The sequence below is a fragment of the Tupaia chinensis genome, unplaced genomic scaffold (assembly GCF_000334495.1).
Source record: "Tupaia chinensis unplaced genomic scaffold, TupChi_1.0 Scaffold000628_1, whole genome shotgun sequence".
In the NCBI taxonomy this organism is placed as follows: domain Eukaryota; kingdom Metazoa; phylum Chordata; class Mammalia; order Scandentia; family Tupaiidae; genus Tupaia; species Tupaia belangeri.
The window spans coordinates 464,725-471,899 of record NW_006160148.1 but is presented as its reverse complement, the minus strand read 5'-3'; the positions used below and the strand labels follow the sequence as shown (position 1 = coordinate 471,899).

At 49.7% G+C, this 7,175-nt stretch overlaps 1 pseudogene; it reads left to right on the top strand.

Annotated features, from left to right (window-relative positions):
• Positions 1–7,175, top strand: part of LOC106736075 (elongation factor 1-alpha 1-like) — a 21,088-nt pseudogene that overhangs the window by 10,068 nt on the left and 3,845 nt on the right.

The following is a 7,175-nucleotide window of genomic DNA, read 5'->3' as shown; positions in this document are numbered from 1 at the left end:
ACAGGGGAGCCAAGCGACATAGCCGTTACGCTAACTGCTGATCCCCATATATACCAATCTAACATACCGTATTACATGGCTGATAAATATTTTATCATAAAGTTTTGTGTATCTTAAATTATTTTGAGATAACATTTCAAATATGTCAAGAAAATTAGAATTATTTAATTTGACAACTTTTTTGTCTTTAACATAAAAAGAATAAGCCTGATTAGTTCAGCATCTCTCTTTTGGATGCTTCAAGGGCCCTCTGTAAACATTCAAGAGTTATTTTGAGGTCAAAGATCTTCAGTTAGCACTAAAACTAAAAACAGAAAAAGAAACATACAACACATAAATATTAGTTGTTTTATTAAACCAACCATATTAAGATAAACATGATATTGTTCGATTAATAAAAGCCTAGACAAAATACAAGTTGGAAATTGTGCAGACTTTCACTTACTAATCTTTTATTATTGTATTTCAAACCAGGTCATTTATTAAGGTTACATGAACTTGAAAAGCATTTAAACCAAGGCCTTTTTCACACAGACATACAACATCCAGTACATAACACGACCTATCACAGGTACGCACACACACGGCAGGACTGGAAGAGCCAATTCCCCTGGGGTTACTTTGACGCGAATAAGGCAATTCCCAGAGATCCGCCATAACCCTCAGCCGGCGTCGAAAGTCCTGGAAGTGATCTAGAAAACAGTTAAGGGGGACACATTTAGACAAACAGACTGATGACTGTCCCTGACCCATCTTGACAAAAACAAGACTGACACAGACGAGACAAATCAAGACAGTGCACCCAAAGACAAGCGGGTGATGACTGGTCCTGTCCCATTTTGACAAAGACAAGAATGACAAAGACAAGACAAGCAGGACAGTGAGCCCAGAAATACTGTCACCAGGGACCCAAAGTGCCGTCACACTCGGCCCGAGGACCTGGAGGTTCTGCTGTGTCCAGCCCTCCTAAAGTCCCTCCAAGAGAGCTCTCAAACCGAGATAACTAGAATCTTACCAGATTCAGGCTCCACCAGTGACTAATTTCTGACCCAGGTTTGTGAGGCTTCCTTATCCCTCTTGGGACCCGGGGCAGGGTGTAAGGAGCATCCTCGTCAGGGCGTTATTCAGCCACTCTAAGGTTCCCAGATCTCTCTGGGGCCTCCAAATGTTGTCGAGTTGCCAGAATGAACGACTATCAACGCCAATTAAGGTTAAAGGGAGTCTTTATTAGCTGGCCAGCGACTACAGCCTGAGGCTTGGGGGCCGAGAGTTAGAACTGCAGTGTCAGCCCAAGTTTCGGGCAGCCTTTTATAGGGGTCGATTGCCAAGTACACAGCGTCCTTAGTGAAAGCAGTTACAGAAGCTGAATCAAGCAGGTTAATTACTTCTAAGGGGAGTGGGTTTTCCATGCAAGCAGTTCCATTGCTAAACAAAAGGGTTTGGGGCTAGTTAGCAAAGACAGTAGCAGGTACAGGATGTCGTCCCGGATATGGTTTTCTTTTCATTTATTTATTTATTTATTTATGGAGAGATTTTTTGCTATAGGGTGCGTGCGCTCGGCAGACAGAGAGAGACATAGAGACAGAAAGCGAGAAATCACCCCCCAGGGGGGGATGGTCACGCCGCAATCCCTTCTCCTCCATTCTCCTCTCAGGATCTTGGGCACGCATGCACACGCGGCCGGCGTGAGTTTTAAGCCACCGGGTCTGGGACACGAACCGCGCGGTCAACTACGTGGGAGTCCAGTGACATAGCCATTACGCTAACTGCTGGTTCCCCCGATACGGTTTTCTGTGTGGCTAGCACGAGCTGTTTTCTCATGGGAAGAGCAAGTAGGTTTATAGTAGCGGATAGCCATACTAGGGGAAGGGAACAAAATGGGCAAACAGTTGCTCATGTGCAAGATCTAATATACGGCCTTCCACAACACGGCTGACCACAGTCTGAGTTTCGGCCCCAGTGGCTTGAAACACGTGCACATGTCTGCAGCATGTCCAAATGTCAGTGGGGTGTGCAGTAGGGAAGGGACCGCAGTGTGACCACTCCCCATGGGGGCGCTTTCTCCTCTCCCTTTCTCTCTGCCTCGCTATATCTCTCTGGTGAGTGCACGCGTCCTCTGGCAAAAATGAAGTAAAATTAAACATATACATACACACATACATAGATTTTTTTGCTATAGAGCATGTGTGCTTACCAGAGAGACAAAGAGAGACAGAGAGACAGAGAGACAGAAAGCAAGAAGTTGCCCCTTAGGGGGAATGGCCACATGTCAGTCCCTTCTCCTCCATTCTCCTCTTGGGATCTTGGGCACGCACGCACATGTGCCTGGCATGAGCTCTGCCAGGTTCAGAACTCGAACCATAGTTGACTATGTGGGAGTCCAGCAATGCAACCATTATGCCATCTGCTGGTCGCTTAAATAAAATATTAAAAACTCAATTATATACCATAATTCTAAGTTCTTTTTCTTGCGAAGTTCTTTTTCCCAACATTTGGAATTTAGGAGATTGAAAAGGTATTTAAGACTCCATGGTAATAGAACTGGAGTCCGCTATGCAAACCCTGGAAACGCTTCAATCAGAAGTGAAGAGTCTACCTCTGAAAACCGCTGTGGCCAGGATTCGCAGACAGTGTGCAGGGCGGAGCTGGCCCATCGTGGGTGACAAACGCTGCTTCTCTGTGAATGGCTCAGGATGGACATGTCCGTTAATATATGCACTGTTCTCGTGGACTGACCTACTCCCGGGAACGGGAGGCTGGTTTAATGATTTGACGGGATGTGGGGGAAGTACCTAATCTGTTCTTTTCTGTTGCTGACCCTCATTCTGACCTGCAGTCTATTTTCTTTGCAGATCCCTTTCATCGCGATTGCTAGCCCGAGTCCTCTCTCCACAGCAACCAGTTCGGCTATGTTTGGCCACAGGGCGGACGCACTCGCTGAAGAGAGTCAGAGAGAGGGGAAGTGAGAAATCACCCCGCTGGGGGAATGGCCGCACCACAGTCCCTTCTTCTCCATCCTCCTCTCAGGAGTTTGGGCACCCACACACGTCTGGCGTGATTTACAAACTGCTGGGTCCAGAGCCTTCGCCACTACGCCCCCTGCTGGCCCCCAACTCAGCCTTGAATGTGCGAAACTCCCAGGAAAGCTCCAGGTGGAGGAAATAAAGGGGCCCAGGGACCGCCGTCCCCACACATGGCACCTGGCATGGTGGTTATTTAAAATGATAGGCCCTTGGAGGTCAGCAGATGCTGGGAGAGGCTTACTCTGATCTACCAGAGAGAGCACACCTCCCTTTACTCCCATTTCTTGAGTTTTCATGAGCTAAACCCCTAAGGCAGATGGAGGTCAAGCAGTGCCAACGGGACGGGACGGGTCTAGTCGCGAGCTGTGGTCCTCCTCAGGCCCATTCAGGTTCCAGAGGAAATCACTGCCCAGCCATCGTCTGAGCATGGCTCATCCTTTCTTCCTAAAATTCTATCGTTACCCCTCAAAATGACCTACACTTCCACCCTTCTCCCCCTCTCCTGTGAAGGAGGGCAGAAAAGCACCTAAACTTCACTGAGCTACTGGCTAATGTGCTCCGGTGGTTTTCCCTGCCTTTAAAATTATATATATATATGTAATCTTTCTCATTTACAAAATTGTATTTATTAGTGTTATTTTTTAATTTGCTATAGGTCATGTGCACTCACCAGAGAGAGACACGCACAGATAAGAAGAGAGATAGAGAGAGAAAGAAAGTGAGAAAGCAAGCCCCCAGGTCCGGGACTCAAACTGCTGTGGCTATGTGGGAGTCCAGCACCTTAAGCACCACGCCCCCTGCTGGCTGTCCCCTGCATACTAAATAAAACATGTGTGTCTTTTCTCCCATTCGCCTGCCTGTGGACGGCGTGTCTCGGGGACCAGAGGCAGGGGCGCTCTGCCCCCACGGAGGCTGGTTTAATGATTTGACGGGATGTGGGGGAAGTACCTAATCTGTTCTTTTCTGTTGCTGACCCTCATTCTGACCTGCAGTCTATTTTCTTTGCAGATCCCTTTCATCGCGATTGCTAGCCCGAGTCCTCTCTCCACAGCAACCAGTTCGGCTATGTTTGGCCACAGGGCGGACGCACTCGCTGAAGAGAGTCAGAGAGAGGGGAAGTGAGAAATCACCCCGCTGGGGGAATGGCCGCACCACAGTCCCTTCTTCTCCATCCTCCTCTCAGGAGTTTGGGCACCCACACACGTCTGGCGTGATTTACAAACTGCTGGGTCCAGAGCCTTCGCCACTACGCCCCCTGCTGGCCCCCAACTCAGCCTTGAATGTGCGAAACTCCCAGGAAAGCTCCAGGTGGAGGAAATAAAGGGGCCCAGGGACCGCCGTCCCCACACATGGCACCTGGCATGGTGGTTATTTAAAATGATAGGCCCTTGGAGGTCAGCAGATGCTGGGAGAGGCTTACTCTGATCTACCAGAGAGAGCACACCTCCCTTTACTCCCATTTCTTGAGTTTTCATGAGCTAAACCCCTAAGGCAGATGGAGGTCAAGCAGTGCCAACGGGACGGGACGGGTCTAGTCGCGAGCTGTGGTCCTCCTCAGGCCCATTCAGGTTCCAGAGGAAATCACTGCCCAGCCATCGTCTGAGCATGGCTCATCCTTTCTTCCTAAAATTCTATCGTTACCCCTCAAAATGACCTACACTTCCACCCTTCTCCCCCTCTCCTGTGAAGGAGGGCAGAAAAGCACCTAAACTTCACTGAGCTACTGGCTAATGTGCTCCGGTGGTTTTCCCTGCCTTTAAAATTATATATATATATGTAATCTTTCTCATTTACAAAATTGTATTTATTAGTGTTATTTTTTAATTTGCTATAGGTCATGTGCACTCACCAGAGAGAGACACGCACAGATAAGAAGAGAGATAGAGAGAGAAAGAAAGTGAGAAAGCAAGCCCCCAGGTCCGGGACTCAAACTGCTGTGGCTATGTGGGAGTCCAGCACCTTAAGCACCACGCCCCCTGCTGGCTGTCCCCTGCATACTAAATAAAACATGTGTGTCTTTTCTCCCATTCCCCTGCCTGTGGACGGCGTGTCTCGGGGACCAGAGGCAGAGCCTCTCTCCCCGCACACTCAAGGCCCTGAAGCCACTTCGCATCTCGGGATGTCCTCGGCAACCCTGGCTCTCTGTCCACCAGAATCCCACCGAGCTGGGAGCAGTCCGGTAGAAGGGACAGGGGTGTGCTGATTTGCCACCTGCCGCCACTGGCTCCCGTGCTATGTCCGAACCAGCACCTGTGCTTTTCGGCAAAATCTGCCACATGCTTGTCTGCTCCTGTCCCCACTCCCTCGCCACATAATTTCAAGTCAGGCCTGGTGTCCTAATGCCCTGCCCTTTGAAGGAACATACTGTGACCATACAGTCGGGCAAGTCAGATCTTTAACATAAGTCATCTGGGGACAGCAGGTGGCACAGTGGTTCAGACATTGGACTCACATGGTCAACTGCAGTTCGAGTCCTGGACCTGGGGGCTTGGAAATCATGTTGGGCACGTGTGCGTGGGTACCCGAAACCCAGGGAGGAGAATGGAGAAGGGAATGAGCCATGGCTGTCCCCCATGGAGGTGAGTTCTCACTTTTCTCCTCAATGTCTCTCTCTCTGGAGAACACATGTGCCCTAAAAAAAATGATAATAATAAAAATAAAAGAAGTCAGCTGTAGATGCAGGTCAGAAAGTCTCAGCCAGTTCCCGGGAGCCAGCCCGTACCGAGGCCTTCAGCGGACCACTGCAGCGTCTTTCAGTTCCTCAGGTACCGACCATAGATCCGTTTTGGAGTGAAGCGGATACATCTCTGTCGGTACCTCTTTATTTCACAACGGGTTTGCCGCCAGAACACAGGCGTAATGAAAAGCACCGCTAAACCAAAGCCAAAACGGGGAAGGAGAAGACTCGCATCAACGTCCTTGTCATTGGACGCGTAGATTCTGGCAAGTCCACACTACTGGCCGTCTGATCTACGGCGTGGTGGGATCGACAAGAGAACCACCGAAACATTCGAGAAGGAGGCTGTGAGATGGGAGAGGGCTCCTTCAGATCCGCCTGGGTCTTGGCTAAACTGAAAGCTGAACGTGAGTGCGGTATCACCACTGATGTCTCCCTGTGGAAATCTGAGACTGTCATCGATGCCCCAGGACGCAGACTTCATCAAGAACATGACGACAGGCACGTCTCAGGCCGACTGTGCTGTCCTGATTGTGGCTGCTGGTGCTGGTGAATTTGAGGCTGGTATCTCCAAGAACGGGCAGACCCGTGAGCAGGCCCTTCTGGCTTACACACTGGGAGTGAAACAACTAATTGTTGGTGTTAACAAAATGGATTCTACCGAACCACCCTACAGTCAGAAGAGATACAAGGAAATTGTTAAAGAAGTCGGCACCTACATTAAGAAAATTGGCTACAATCCCGACACAGTAGCGTTTGTGCCAATTTCTGGTTGGAATGGTGACAACATGTTGGAGCCAAGTGCTAATATGCCATGGTTCAAGGGATGGAAAGTCACCCGTGAAGATGGCAGTGCCAGTGGAACTACACTGCTGGAAGCTCTGAATTGCATCCTGCCACCAACTCATCCAACTGACAAGCCCTTGCGTCTGCCCCTCCAGGATGTGTACGGGCACTGTCCCTGTGGGCCGAGTGGAGGCTGGCGTGCTCAAACCTGGTATGGTGGTCACCTTTGCACCAGTCAATGTGACAGTAAAGTCAGTTGAACCGCTCTCCATGAGGTGAAGCTCTTCCTGGGTACAATGTGGGTTTCAATGTCAAGAACGTGTCTGTCAAAGATGTTTGACATGGCAATGTTGCTGGTGACAGCAAAAGTGACCCACCAATGGAAGCAGCTGGCGTCACTGCTCAGGTGATGATCCTGAGCCATCCAGGCCACACTGTGCTGGCTGTGCCCCTGTACTGGATTGTCACAGCTCACATTGCCTGCAAGTTCGCTGAGCTGAAGGAAAAGATTGAGCGCCATTCTGATAAAAAGCTGGGGACCAGCAGTTAGCGTAATGGCTATGTCGCTGGACTCCCATGTAGTCAACCATGGTTTGAGTCCCAGACCCGGTGGCTTAGAACTCACGCCGGGCGCATGTGCACGTGTGCCCAAGATCCCGAGAGGAGAATGGAGGAGAAGGGATTGCAAC